General features: G+C 42.5%; 1 long non-coding RNA gene across 1 annotated transcript; it reads left to right on the top strand.

The window, feature by feature from the left end:
* The first annotated feature begins 1,180 nt into the window (after window positions 1-1,180).
* Window positions 1,181-5,987, top strand: LOC142010936 (uncharacterized). Its single transcript, XR_012644922.1, has 2 exons — window positions 1,181-2,076; window positions 4,997-5,987. It is a non-coding gene; the product is annotated as an uncharacterized LOC142010936 (long non-coding RNA).
* The last annotated feature ends 9,210 nt before the right edge of the window (window positions 5,988-15,197 follow it).

The raw sequence follows: 15,197 nt of genomic DNA, 5'->3' as shown, positions 1-15,197 counted from the left end.
AGAATCTCAACAAGGGAGGATTGGTAGTAGCTTATGTTTGAGCATTTCCTGTCTTTAACTTTTTTAAGTAGGATGGTGATTCAGGTCTTTGAAGATCCTCTGCAGAGTCAGTTTATGACCATTCTCCCAAGCAGATAGAAGGGTAACGTTACATTTTAAAATCAAACAATATTTTTAAAATGTGTACATCTAGCTTCCTTTCAAGGCTTTACGTTAGAAATGTCAATCTGTATAACATACAATGATGAAATTACTTCATAAATCCATTCAAATAGGTGGGTCGAGCAAAGAGAACAAAACAGCGTACACATTTTCTCTCACACACTCACTATAGGAAGCCTGAAAGAAAAAAAGTCTTTAAAATATTCTTGGAAATTTTCACAAACACTTGCTTTTGACAAAGAAAATTTTTGCCCCATGATTCTTAGTGATGAGTAGGATAATATTTTCCCCCCAAAGAAGGCATACCTTTCAGACTGGCTCTGTTCTTCATTGCATTTTTTTTTAGTAAAAATTTTGTCTTGAGAATTGCAACCTTTATCTTTGCACATAATAAAGCTTCCAGGTGTTCTTAAAACAATCTGAGTTATTGGAACAGTAGTTGGATCTGGTGTCCAGGTACTGCTCTTGCACAAAAACCCTGCTTAAAAAGCACTTCTTCCGCCAAATGTAGTAAGTGTAACCTTCCTAAACTAGATGCACTATTACACCCATTTTGAAAAACAGTTGCCATCAGCACCTATGAGGACCTTAATTTAAATGACAAGCCAAAACAAACTGAGGTTATGATTACCCTATGCAAGGGGTGTTCTCAATTTGACTGAAGGCAGTGAGAGGTGAAGCTAACAAGTTGTGGGAGAACTGACTGAGTCCTGAAGGAGTAAAATGAGAAAGGTAAGGAGTTTTCCTTGGAGGCATTTTTTTTTCTTTTTAACCGATGAATGTCCTGTTTTGTACAAACACATGAGATTACAACACACCCACTCATTTGTTTTCTATAGTGAGAGACACTTTCCAAACATAAAGGAAGGCTTCTACTCCAAAGTGCTCAGATTATAACACACAAAAGGGAAGGGACAGGATACTACATATACAGCATGTCAAGTGATCACAGTATTACATTGGTCCTAATGGTCTGCTAATACAATGAATTGTCCTGTCATTTTGTAGTCACAAAAATTATCCCAGGGTAAGCACAATTTAATGCTGGGGCTTGGTTCAAAGCTCACCAGAATCTATGGAAACATTGGAGTTGAGTCAGTTCCATAAATCATTTGGGTTTTAGCCTGTAAAATATTCTGAGTGTTGGCACGGGAAACGTTATTATATTCTGATCTCATAGAGACATTGTTTTGTAAATGAATGCTTATTGATGTTCTCATAAGGTTCAATATTGAATTTAGCATTGTTAGTGAATCCTCCTTAATTTTCAGTATTGTTTTGTTAATGAGATCCTGTTCATGTTCTATACGACCGAATAACTCTACCTTCCTGTAATTTACTTTTTGTTAATAATCTATTGGTACTTGACCTCCTGCTCAATAGGGAATTACCAGAGCGGAATGGCACAAGACCAGTAAGAATTCAGTTTGAGCTGGGGGAGTGGATAAGGGAATTATGAGAAACTCTCCCCTGGTTTGTTGGGAGGGGGTGAACAAAGGAGGAGAGAGGTATAAGTATTGCACACTGCTTGTTGCAAGGTGTGCAGGCTTTGAGGAGAGATCCCCCTGCACCTTACTTGGCATGCCAAATAAAGATTCTTCTTCCACTCTTGGTGTGTTATTGGGCCAGCGTTGCATACCGGGCACGAACTGCCACTGTGCCACCTTAAGAAGGAGGCAACAGTTTTGGCGTCCCTGGGTGGGCACTCTAAATTAAAGCCTTGCCCGGCTCGCCTCTTGGCGGGGGTAGCGGGAGACGGCGTCGGACTTTCAGCGTGCACCGGTAATTTTACTGGGGAACTCGGCGTCCGGGTTCCGCAGCCCCTGCTGGGGACGACACAACGGTGCAACGCAGCAACGTGGAAGAGAGAGAGGAAACAGAGGGTGGAGCGGCGAGAGCCGGACCTCTGGACAGGTAAGACCCAGTCCCTTTTTGTGAAAGGGACTTCCGGGACGCCGGACGGCCAATACAGGGTTGGGGCAATAGGTTGTGATAAGGATGGGACTAGGTCAAAGTAGCCCCAAGGATAATACTCCCTTGGGTTGTGTTTTGAAACACTGGAAAATTATAGGGGGGGACCCCACGACCAAATCTAGACTAAGGAGACTGTGCACAGTAGGGTGGCCACAGTATAACTTAGAAGGGCAGGAGCAGTGGCCACCAGAGGGATCCCTAAATTATAACACCATATTGCAGCTGCTTTTGTTTTTACAACATACCGGTAAATGGGAAGAACATATGTATGGCCAATATTTTGAATATCTTAGAAATAGACAAGACCTGCAGGAAATGTGTGGATTATCATGTGCAGTACAACCAGCTGTAAATAAGCCTAATGTAAACTGTCACCAGGACCCCCCTTCGGCTTCTGCACCCACACCCCCTCCATACAGGGAAAGGGTTTCCCATGATTTAGGAATAGCCCCCTCAGTTAAATTGTATCTATTAGTGACTGAAACAGTGGTTGACAGACTGGGAGCTGCGAATCGACAGGCTACTACTATGCAGGTGTAGACCCATGTGCCCTTTAATCCGATCGATTTGGCAACTTTTAAACCCCAAGCCGGGGAGTTTTCCACGGATCCTAGCCGCTTTATTTCAATTTTCAAAGGGTGTTTAGCCAGTCACAAGCCTGATTGGAATGACTGTCAGGTCCTAATGAGAACCCTGTTGTCTGAAGTGGAGCGTAACCAGGTTGTAACAAAAGCCAGGGAGGAAGCAAGACAAAGGCATGAACTTGGCAGGAGCGAAAAAAAAAAAAAAGCTATTTGTCAAATCCCTGAGCCCAGCAATAGGAAACAACTGCGTGCCTTTTTGGGAATGGCAGGATTTTGCAGATTATGGATACCTGATTATGGGGTACTGGTTAAGCCTCTGTACGAATGTGTTAAAGAACGTGACAGAGACTTGTTCCGTTTTACAAAAGAGGCTCAACATGCATTTAAAGCTTTAAAATTATTGTGCGTGTAATGGAAGCTCCAGCCCTAGGTCTATCAGATATTACTAAACCATTTCAGCTGTATGTGCATGAAAGGAAGGGAGTGGCCCTGGGAATATTAACTCAAAAGGTGGGAAGTTGGAAGCGACCTGTGGCTTACTTCTCTAAACAAATAGATACTGTTGCTAGAGGCTGGCCAGCGTGCCTGCGGGCGGTGGCGGCTGCAGCCATCGTCTTAGAGGAGGCAGGAAAACTCACTTTGGGAGGGGAAGTTGAGGTCAACACCCCACACGCTGTCCAAGCCCTGCTGGAGGCAAAAGGAGGGCTTTGGCTCACGCAAGCCCGACTCACAAAGTACCAAGCGTCGTTGCTAGAGAATGCAGAAGTTAAGTTGGTAACCAGTCCAACTTTGAACCCAGCCACCCTGTTACCTGAAAAGGGGACAGAGGAAATTGAGCATGACTGTTTAGAGACTATTGACACTCAATATTCGAGCCGCCCTGACCTTAAGGACCAACCACTTTTAAATGCGGACTTACAGTGGTTCACAGATGGCAGTTCCCAGGTGATAAACGGAAAAAGGAGAGCTGGATATGTGATAGTCAGCCTGCACGAAACTATTGAGGCCCGTCCTTTACCAGTGGGTACATCAGCTCAGCTAGCAGAACTTATAGCCCTCACTCGAGCCCTGGAAATGGCTAAGGATCTGCGAGTTACAATTTGGACAGACTCTAAGTATGTATTTGGGGTAGCACACGCCCATGCTGGAATTTGGAGAGAAAGGGGAATGCTCACAGCTCAAGGGGAGCCTGTCAAATATGGAGAACAAATCCAGGCCTTCCTCCAGGCTATACAGGAACCAAAGGAGGTAGCTATTGTCCATTGTCGAGCTCACCAAAGGGGGGATGGAGATGTAACAAGAAGTAATGCCCGGGCAGACCGAGAGGCCAAACGGGTAGCGAATACGGAAGATATTGCTCTTTTGCCTCTGATTCCCACTCTCCCAAATCCCCATGAGAAGCCAGAATATTCTGCCCAAGAACAGCAGTTAGCTGAGCAGTTACAGCTGAACCTGCGAGAAGGATGGTATGTAAGTGAAAAAGGACAAGTGTTGCTTCCTGGACCTTTGATAAGGCCGACGGTTATGAGTTTTCATCAAGGGACACATGCAGGTCAGGAGGCCCTGATCCAATTATTAGAGAAGCACTTTATAGGAGATGGAATAAGAAATGAAGCCAGACGGGTGGTTAGAGACTGTATGGTATGTCAGAAAAATAATCCCCGAGCAGGAAGACCCGTGGTACCCTCCCCACTACCATCAGCCCCGGGACCAGGAGTCGTGTGGCAAATTGACTTTACTGAACTACCTCGAGCCAGTGGGTTTCGGTACCTACTGGTACTTGTGGATCGTTTTACATGATGGATAAAGGCATTTCCATGTAAAAATTGTACGGCCAACACAGGCGCTAAAATCTTAAAGGAGATAGTCCCCCGGTTCGGAGTACCAGAATGGATTGAATCAGACCGAGGAACCCATTTCGCAGCTCGATGTGTGGAGAAAATAGAAGATGGACTCAAGATCCCATGGAAATACCACATTCCATATAGACCGCAGGCCAGTGGAGTGGTGGAAAGAGAGAATCAGACTTTGAAAAGACATTTGTCAAAATTGTGCCAGGAAGCTCAGCTTAAGTGGTCAGAGGCCCTCCCCTTAGCCCTCTTAAGGACCCGAATATTAGCCAAAGGGAGGTTAGGATTAAGCCCATTCGAAATCTTGTTTGGGCGACCATGGCCAATGAATGGGGTGCCTGGTACAGGTATAGAATGGGGGATAGGGGAGGGGTTTTTAAGGAAATATTTGCTGTCGCTGTCGTCTGTTATGTCTTCAATCCACAGGTTTGTTCGTGACAATCAGCCCATTCCGTTGGACCAACCCCTTCACGATATTCAGCCAGGAGACAGCGTCTTGCTTCGGACGTGGAAAGAGGAGCCCCTTCAAGAGAAGTGGAAAGGACCCCACCTCGTTTTATTGACCACAAAAACTGCTGCTAAACTAGAAGGAGTCAAACTGTGGTTCCATTTCACTTGATTAAAGAAGGTCGAACCGGCTGAGGAAAAGGAGTGGACTATGAGCCATGTCACCCCAGAAGCTGAAAAGGATTTAGGACTGAAATTGTTGTTTAAGCGAAAGTAATTCTGTATGCTGTAGCAAAATGCGTTATTTGCTAATATGTAACTGTTTGTTAGGATTCAAGTAGGTTTGCCATTATTTAAAGGGTGTGTTGACTTTTTCCACCAATCAGTGGGAATGCATGTATTAAAAAATAACAAAATGGGAATGCTACCTATGAATCAGGTTTTAAGTAAGAAATATGAGAAGACTCAATATGGGACATCTTGAGCGTTCTCAAAGGGGGGAAATGTTGGCACGGGAAACGTTATTATATTCTGACCTCATAGAGACATTGTTTTGTAAATGAATGCTTATTGATGTTCTCATAAGGTTCAATATTGAATTTAGCATTGTTAGTGAATCCTCCTTAATTTTCAGTATTGTTTTGTTAATGAGATCCTGTTCATGTTCTATACGACCGAATAACTCTACCTTCCTGTAATTTACTTTTTGTTAATAATCTATTGGTACTTGACCTCCTGCTCAATAGGGAATTACCAGAGCGGAATGGCACAAGACCAGTAAGAATTCAGTTTGAGCTGGGGGAGTGGATAAGGGAATTATGAGAAACTCTCCCCTGGTTTGTTGGGAGGGGGTGAACAAAGGAGGAGAGAGGTATAAGTATTGCACACTGCTTGTTGCAAGGTGTGCAGGCTTTGAGGAGAGATCCCCCTGCACCTTACTTGGCATGCCAAATAAAGATTCTTCTTCCACTCTCGGTGTGTTATTGGGCCAGCGTTGCATACCGGGCACGAACTGCCACTGTGCCACCTTAAGAAGGAGGCAACATGAGAACAAGCAGCACTTCCAAGAGCTGGCTCTATTTAGATCTTGCAGTCCTTGGGATGCACGCTGCCTCTTCCCTCTTCATTTGTAAAGTTGTAACTGCCAACACGGTCCACTCACAACAGCTAACCAATGTACAGGAACACTTTGCTGGTAAGCAGAGTGGCTACGTGCACAACATACCTGACATAAATCCAAAATAAACCCAAGAAATGTTACACATTCAACTTTACACATCCTCCACTCCACCCACAGGCGTGCAGTACTTCTTACCACTACCACAACCACCATGCACCAAAGAACATGCAGCACAACCTTAACCCAGACCTCTCAATTCTGCAGGTCTCCTGCACACTTCCATTTACCAAACTACATCCTCCTAGCATTAACAGTCATCTCTCTTTTGTATTGGGGAATGGGGCAGTTTGCTAGAGACATGATGACATGCTGCCATCCATAGCAGGGTATATTCATTTCCTATGGTGTGTACTAATACCTTGAGGGAAATTCAGCCAAGGACCCTAGAGGCTGGTTCTGCAGCTATGCCAGTAAAGTACAGCATCCAAGCAATGTAGGCCTGGAAAAGATTTGGAGAAGCCAGCCCAGCCTCCTGTGCTGAGGCACTACCAAGTAAACCTACACCACCACTGACAGGTGTTTGCCCAGCCAGTTCTTAAAAACTTCCCTTGAAATCCCACAACCTCCCTTGGACTTTTGCCCTAGAGCTTAACTTCCCTTTAGTTAGACCATTTTCCTAAACCTAAATCTTCCTGCAGATTGAGCTACGTGCTTCTTGTCCTATGCTTAAAAGACACAGGGAACAATTGCTCACTGTCTCCTTTATAACAGCCTTTTATGTATGTGAAGACCGCTATTGAGTCCCCACTCAGTCTTCTTGTCTCAAGACTGAAGAAAATCATTTCTTTAACCTTTCCTGGTATATCAGGTTTTCTAAACCTTTCATCATTTTTGTTGCTCTCCTCCAGCTATTCTAGCTCTCTTCTAGCTATTTTCTTTTATCTGACTAAAGTTCTTTTATTGTTTTCATCACTGGGTTATTTGAACACCTTCCAGAAGCAACTTAATCAAAGTGGCTAATATCTGTTATTTGTGGTTTTTATTTTCTCCCATTCTTCACATATGGATGGAAAGTGTGTGAGCAGGTTGTAAAAAGACATTATCCATGCTGCACTTCTTTGATGACTAAAATCTCCCCTGTCAAGAAATTGAACATAAAATTTCTGTAACAGAATAAAATTTGACAGAAAAATGCAGCTTTTATGATTTTACATGCTGGGAACTCAAGGTACATGAGTTTTCAGTTGTTGAATAACAGCAAAAAAGGGCATTTAATTTCTAACAATTTCTACTCAAAGACTACTCAGTATGACAGATCCCTTCTGTATGTCAATTTGTGCAACCCTAGGCAATAGATTTTAGAATATATTGGTTGATTTAAAAAAAAAAAGTCATGGGCAAACTTCAACAGATGACTACATCCATACAGCTCTTAAGAAGAGTTTATGAAAAGAAATAAAATAAGTAATATTTTGAAAATGCAAAGAGTGTAAATGCTGAAATTGGAAGAAATTTCACACTGAAGACAGAGTTACCCATATATAAAGAAAAGCAGGAATTTTAAATTATAACCATTTTGAACCCCTCTCAGGACAGAACCCTAACTAAGGAGCCACAACAAATGCTTCTGTAATAATATATATATATTAGATAGAGAGAGAGAGAGAGAGAGAGAGAAACTGTCTGTCTGTCTGTCTGTCAAGAACTCCTTCTCCCAAATGGTTAGAGGTAGGACCACCAAATTCATTATACAGCTTATCATCATAACTTAAAGCAGCACAAGGGTTTGGGTGTTCTAGAAAAACAGGATGTGCCTGGAACGGGATTGTTTCTCATAAAACCATATGGAAAAGAGAAGGAATCACCAGGCAGGGGAAATGGGCTGGCTGGGGGCACATGCCTCCCCGCCATCTGGGACTGCCCCAGCCCCAAGCCTCCTATGCCCAGGTGCCCTTTAGGGAGGGTGGAGGGGGACTGAAATTCCCCCTAGATTCAGACATGGATGTTTCTGGCTGTTCCACATTGTCGCTGTCAGTGAGTGAAGCGGAAGTGTGCAGGTTGCACACAGCCCTTGGCACTGCTTGGACCGTGGCACTGCCTCCCCTTCCCTCTTCAGTGGTGTGCAAAGTGGTGCTCCAGCATTCCGGTGCCAGTTCAAAGGGGCTTGAGGCTCTAGCCACTGCCATTGACACAGTTGTGGCAGTGAGAGCCGGGAGCTCCTGGACCCTTTGAAACTCTGGGACGTGGTGCAACCCCCTCCCACCCTTGACCTTCCCATCAGCGGCCTGACCTGCAATAAGATTATTTCTCAGTAAGCCTTCCAGCAAACAGATAAAAGGGAGAAATTTGGGGCAGTGCTCTGTTTTGGCACAGCTAAATCAATGCTTAAGGTTTGAAACCTAGAGGAAAATGTTATTATGGACCACACTGACGATAGGCCTTTGTTTTGTTAAAGCATAGCCAATGATAAAGAGCTTGAAGGGCTGGAGAAAAAAAAACAACACACAATGGAATTCCCATTTAAAAAACATTTACCTAAAAACAAGTGAATGGAAAAAAAATAACAATCCCTTTTTAAAAAATCCAAAATAAAAATTAACTTCATAAAAAAAACCCCTACATTTTTGAAAAATACAATCAGTTAAGTAAAGCATGTACATTTTTTTAAAATAAAAGGAAACAACCTGTAACTGAGACAGAGAGATCACCGTGTTAGTCTGTATGTGATTAAAAAAGAAAAGAAAAGAAAAGAAAAGCAGTCATGTAGCACTTTGAAGATAAACCATTTATTAGGTGATGAGCCTTCATGGGACAGACCCTTAACTGAGTTAAGAATCAGAGCAACACCAGGCAAATGTGCTAGTGAAATGATAAATTATGTCCAGTACCTCCCTGAGAAAGGGAGGGGTCAATTTCCTATCCCACACAATAATTAGCAATGTGACCACAGCAGTTCATTGTCACTTAAGTAAAAAACTGGGAGGTTTACCTGTTGATACTTATATGGTGAATGCTTAACATTCTAGTCATGTATTCATGTCCAGAAAAGATCTATTGAAAACATCTATCCACTCTCCTTTAGTATGGTAACCAAGCTCCTCCCAACTATTGAAATACATAAATAAGAAATCACTAAACTCTCTCTGTTTCCTTCCCGCTCTTTAGAAGAGATATAGTGATTAAGGTATAGCTTTTGTGAATGAATTTGGTATGTTGTGTGCCTTTCTCATTATATTCGTAGAACTTAGTGGATTCCAGATAAGATGCAGAAATGTGCTTCCCATTGAGTTCTGACAAGAGGTCCTTTCACCTCCGCCTCCGTTTCATGGTCTTCACTGTGGAAGTTCTGTATTGTGCTTCAGTTGAGCTTTATGGAGGAGACCAATAGCTCTTTGCAGCCAGTAGTGCAGGATGCTGATTTGGGTAGTCAAGAGAGAGTGTCAACCAGCCTAAATAGCTCTTTGGATGTTATTTTAACAGCTGCGGTGGAGGTGGATCAGAGGGATCTTTTGTCTATAAGATCACGTCACCATGAGCCCATACAAAATCTGTGCATTTCTATTTGTCTGCTTCAGCCCGTGTTTTCTTAATTAAAAATGTTTCAGTTGCAAATTAATTTAAACATAGTAAAGAGTAGACAAAATTTTAGGCACAATAAACTTTTTCTGTATTTCATTGGTCTGCTTCATATGTCATAATTCACTCATGAAATGTGCAATCAGTTAACACCTTAGCACAACAGTTATCCTGTGGCAACCTACTTCCTGCCATTCAGTCTGTCTGCTCAGTATATTTACTAAGAATTGATTTAATCCTTTTTCTTATCAGCCACTATATGTAACTGAATCGCTTTGGCTTTTGCTCTGAACCTGACATTTTCAGGTACCTTAGCTGGTTGTCAAGATTCTGAGATTAGATACAGGATACTTGCACTGGGATGCATTCAAAGGTGCTCACAATAGAGCAGCACAGAGATAACATCTGAAGAACAATGTTCGGAATTTGGAAACCACAGGGGCTATATGTGTATTATACACACCCAAAGTATACTTATAACACAGTGACAGAGAGGAAGCCGTGCTAGTCTATACACTATCAAAACAAAAAGCAGTCAAGTAGCACTTTAAAGATTAGCAAAATAGTTTTATTAGGTGAGCTTTCGTGGGACAGACCCACTTCTTCAGACCATAGCCAGACCAGAACAGACTCAACGTTGAGTCTGTTCTGGCCTGGCTATGGTCTGAAGAAGTGGGTCTGTCCCACAAAAGCTCACCTAATAAACTATTTTGCTAGTCTTTAAAGTGCTACTTGACTGCTTTTTGTTTTTGTAACACAGTGGTTATTTTTATATAAACACACACTTGCAGAGAAAAAATAAGCAGTTTTAAAGGAGCTGCACAGAGTACTTGTAGAGTCTAAACACCTGCACCCAACCATCTTACTCATTATGCAACTTTGTAAGCTGCAAGTCTAACCCTCCAAGAATAATTTTTACCTTCCTGTGCTGTCGTTTGACAGAGGTAGAGAGAAATTTCTTCCCTACAATCATCCTTTCTGCAAAGTCAGTACAGATAGACCATTCTATGATCTTACTTGCAAAGGTTTAAAGCAATGTACAAGGTGAATGGAGAGTGGAAGGCTGAAGGTGCTAATGAAAATTTTAAACTTAAGATAGATATCAGTTTACCTTTAAAACCTTGTTTCTTCCAAAAAAAAGCAGTTAAGTAGCACTTTAAAGACTAGCAAAATAGTTTATTAGGTGAGCTTTTGTGGGACAGACCCACTTCTTCATAGAGGGTCTGAAGAAGTGGGTCTGTCCCACGAAAGCTCATCACCTAATAAACTATTTTGCTAGTCTTTAAAGTGCTACTTGACTGCTTTTTGTTTTGTTTCTTCTAGTTAGTGAACTTGAACCAGAGGAGCAATGCTGCCAGAATTAAGCCCTAGAACAGTACTGCCATCTTGTGGTCGTGCTTGAAGCTGGTAAGTAACAGCTTAATACCATAAAGCAGAATTCCCTAACTGGAGAAAGCAGGACAACATTTCAACATTTTCTGAATTGCTAATTCACAGTTAATCAAACCTGACTGACATAAAAATAGTTTCTTACCAAACCCACAATAGATGCTCAGTATATATTCAAAATGTCTTGCACATGATTTTCATGGAGCAGACTGCAAAATTTATTTGTAAAGAACTTTTCTCTCACATCAAGAAAATATCCTTCCTAATTGTGTCATTTTCACATTCTTGTCTGGATAAGAGTTTTGTTATAAATATTCCCCTATTGCAAGTCTTCTGGCAGAATGTGATATTGAAGTTGACAGTGTTTCTTTAATTTATATATAAATCTCACAGAGCTGGAAGGGACCTAGAAAGGTCATCAAATCCAACCCCCGAGCTCTCCAAGCAGGACCAAGCACCACCCCTGACAGAATTTTTTTTAAAATCTACTTGCCCCAGACCCTTAAATGGCCTCCTCAAGGGTTGCACTCCCAACCCTGGGTTTACAAGGCCAGTGCTCAAACCACTGAGGTATCCCTCCCCCATATTAAAAAAAAAAAATACTAATCTGTATTAAAAAGTATTCACAACTATAACTGGATATTTGATGACTTTTAGATTAAGATTGATATACATTTTTAAAGAGTCATGTTGCAATTGTATTTGGATATTTCTAAACTAACTTGTTTGGTTCTGGAAATCTAACCTATTGTAATATTAAGAACAGAAGGAAATAGCTTCAAAAGCTGCTTTGCACCCCTCTAACAGCTACCAACACCTGCCCCTTCTGTGATAAGACCTGTGGCTCCAAAATCAGCATCAAGGGGCTCATAAATAGGAGGGTGACATGAAGACATCCTACGCATCATTCAGTGACAACCTAGAAAGAAATATTAAGCTGTATTTTAATGGAAAGAAGCAATAAATGTAGTTTTTCAAATTAGGTTACAGCATAGAATTGCATATGTGGGGGCAAATATGTAACTGTATATATTTCATATACACATCTTGTACAAATAGATATTTCCTATACCAAATTTGTGCAATGAAAGTCCAAGTGTGGGATTGTTGTGCGCGAACAACTTCAAATACAAGATAAATCTGTTTCCTGATGGTTTTTTTAACCCTTCACTTGATGCAACTGTGACAGCAAAGCAGATAAGAAGCTGCTTGGAGAAAGATCCAGTTTGTGTTTCTTACTGGCTTTTTTCGACACCAATCCAGAAGGCAGGGAGATGTAATACACGTGATGGTTTTGACCCACTCTCAGCATTCATAGGATGAAATTGAAAATGATGTGGAGTGAAATGCATTGGGCAAGTTCATGCTCTAAGATGCATTTCAGCATTACATGACTTGTACTGCTTTGATACAGTTAAAATTAAAGAACACTTAAGAAACTCACATACGGTAGACGGGCGGATGAGTACAACAATAATATGAGTACTACCGAGGATGAGCACCACCTGCTGGTGCCATTGCCAGGTGCTCAGTTTTCAGTAGCAACACCTGGATGAAAAGGGACCCCTGTGGCTCTGGTTAGCACTGCTGACCAGGCCATTAAAAGTCTGGTTGGCTGCAGGTAGCAGAGAAGGCAGGATACCTGCCTGGCTCCACATAGCTCCCAGGAAGCTGTCAGCATCTCTCTCTAGCTTCTAGGTATACAGGTGGCCACAGGTATCCCACCTGCTGCCCCCACCCTGAGTGGTGGCTCTGCAGCGCCTATTGGACAGGAACCATGTAATGGGAGCTGCAGGCAGGGGCAGTCGGAGAAGTCACCAGGCCACACATCCATCAAGGAGCTGGAGTGAAATGCCACCAGCTTCCCGGGAGGTGCATGAGACGAGCACCATCTGGAGCCTGGACCCCGCAACCTTACTCCCTGCCCTAGCCCCCTCCTGCAGCCAGACTCCTTATCCCCAGCTCTACCCTGAGCCAGAGCCCTCATCCCCTCCCGTATCCCAACCTGGTGAAAATGGGCAGGTGAGTAAGAGTGGAGGACAGTGAGTGATGGAGGGAGGCGGGATGGGTAGTGGGCAGGGGTAGGGTGTTCCATTTTCTGCAGATAGAAAGCTGGCAACCCTGGAGTCTACTCTGAGGCCTTCAACTATTTGAAAACTGCTTTGATGGCGTTTGCCAAATCAAAATGAGAATTATTTGGTGGCAACTCTTTAGACCAGTGGTTCCCAAACTTTTCAGCATCACCCCCCACTTTTGATTTTTGAGAAACCCCCACACTCCCCCACCTCTTCTTTACCATCAACCAGCCCCTTTTTAACAAAAAATTCAATTCGTAATTTAAAATAAACCCAAGAACTTAATATAAAAATGTTATTTAAAATTAAAAATAAGCACAAATAGTTTTTCTTGGCCCAAACATTCTATAAAAACCTAGTTTAACATCAGAAACAGAAGAAGCAAATGAATTTAATGTGAAAGATGCTGCTGCATTTTCTTCATAAGTTGGGAAATCCTAGGACACCAACTATGGACCATCCAGGCTAATGGCACAGGGCCCAAGCTGGCCAGCCATCTGAGTCCTGCGCTCCTGACGGCTGCCACCCGCCCAAGCCACCCGCCTAAGTCTCACGCTACTGGGCCCAGCTGCCCAAGCCCCCACACTCCTGAAGCCAGCCGCCCAAGCCCCAGTGCTACCAGGACCAGCCGCCTGAGGTGCCTGCAAGCTGCCCACCCAAGCTGCGGGCCATCCACCCAAGCCCCTCCCATTCCCCAAAGCCAGGCACCGCCAGCCCCACATCTAACCCCATCCTCCTCCCCCCCCCCCACAACCCACACGCACCTTTGGAGGAGGCAGCTAGCTCCGTGTGGGCCTTCTCTGGCTGCCTGCTTTTTATAGCGGCTGCACCGGGTCACCCATGTGAAATGGCAGGGGCTGAGACCTGGAAGCAAGGACTGGATCTTTCTTGGGGTGGGGGGAATGATGGGGGGGTGGGTCACCTCACATCCCACCCTGGAATTTCTTTACACCCCCAAGTTTGGGAAACCATGCTTTAGACCAAGAGTACAAATCTATTTTCCAAAGCCAGCATACATTTTAAAAATGATTTTTAACAGTTGATGTTTAACCCTTACAAAAAGTACACTGGAAGTGGTAATGTACACAGTAAATACAAATATACTATTTCCAGATAAATGAGGATATATAAAGAACTTACTGGGAAACTGTTTTCCCACCATGAGAAAAAATTTGAGATTTAAAAACTTTTTGTCTCAATTGGGAGGAGAAAAAGTCAAAATCTTGAAAACTTTTGCAAACTTAGAATGAATCAGTTTGAGGTCAACAAAAGGTTTCAATTCTATATATTTGAAAAGTAATGTTTCAATTTTGACCATTGTTTATTTTTTAAAACTACCAATCACTTACATTTAAAAAAAAGCGATTTTGAACAAATAAATGAACTTTTCCATTTGGAATACTTTGAAATGGGCTATTCTGACACCTCTGCAACTTTCCTTTCCCTTTACAAACCAGTTGTTAAATGGGAAATATATTGAACTGAATCTTTCTGAAAATAATTTTAGTTTTGAGAACTCTAACGATGGAAAAAGTTTTGTTGAAAAATTCTTCATCAGCTCTAATCAGATAATAGTCCATGGTTCTCTCTCCCTGACACTGTACGATAAAACCAAGCAAACTAATGTCAAGGTTTTATCTCTAGTGAACTGACAGGTGATTTCCATTCATTTATCAAGAAAGGTACAAATCAATGCTCCCTGTAAGCTGAGCACTTGAGGAGTCACCCAAGAGATATTCAATTGCTGCCCAGCTGACTAACAGAGCGCCCACAGCCCGCAGCATGTTTCAACTGGTGGTGCACATCTAAACATGCCTCAGTGCACATAACAAAATTTATCCCACATAGAAAAATACAGGGGGCACTGGTACAAATACAAAAAATTGTGTATAGTCACAAACTGGATTGCGAAGTGCCAGTCGTAGTTCTTAGTGCCATAAAGTCTGGAAACTTCCAATAGATTGTTAAACATATATAGAATGAATGAACGCATACGCTGAGAGAGAGAGGATTCTCGGAA

Source organism: Carettochelys insculpta, chromosome 1 (assembly GCF_033958435.1).
Source record: "Carettochelys insculpta isolate YL-2023 chromosome 1, ASM3395843v1, whole genome shotgun sequence".
Lineage (NCBI taxonomy): Eukaryota > Metazoa > Chordata > Testudines > Carettochelyidae > Carettochelys > Carettochelys insculpta.
Note: the sequence above shows the minus strand (reverse complement) of the source record. Positions and strands in the feature narration are given on the sequence as shown.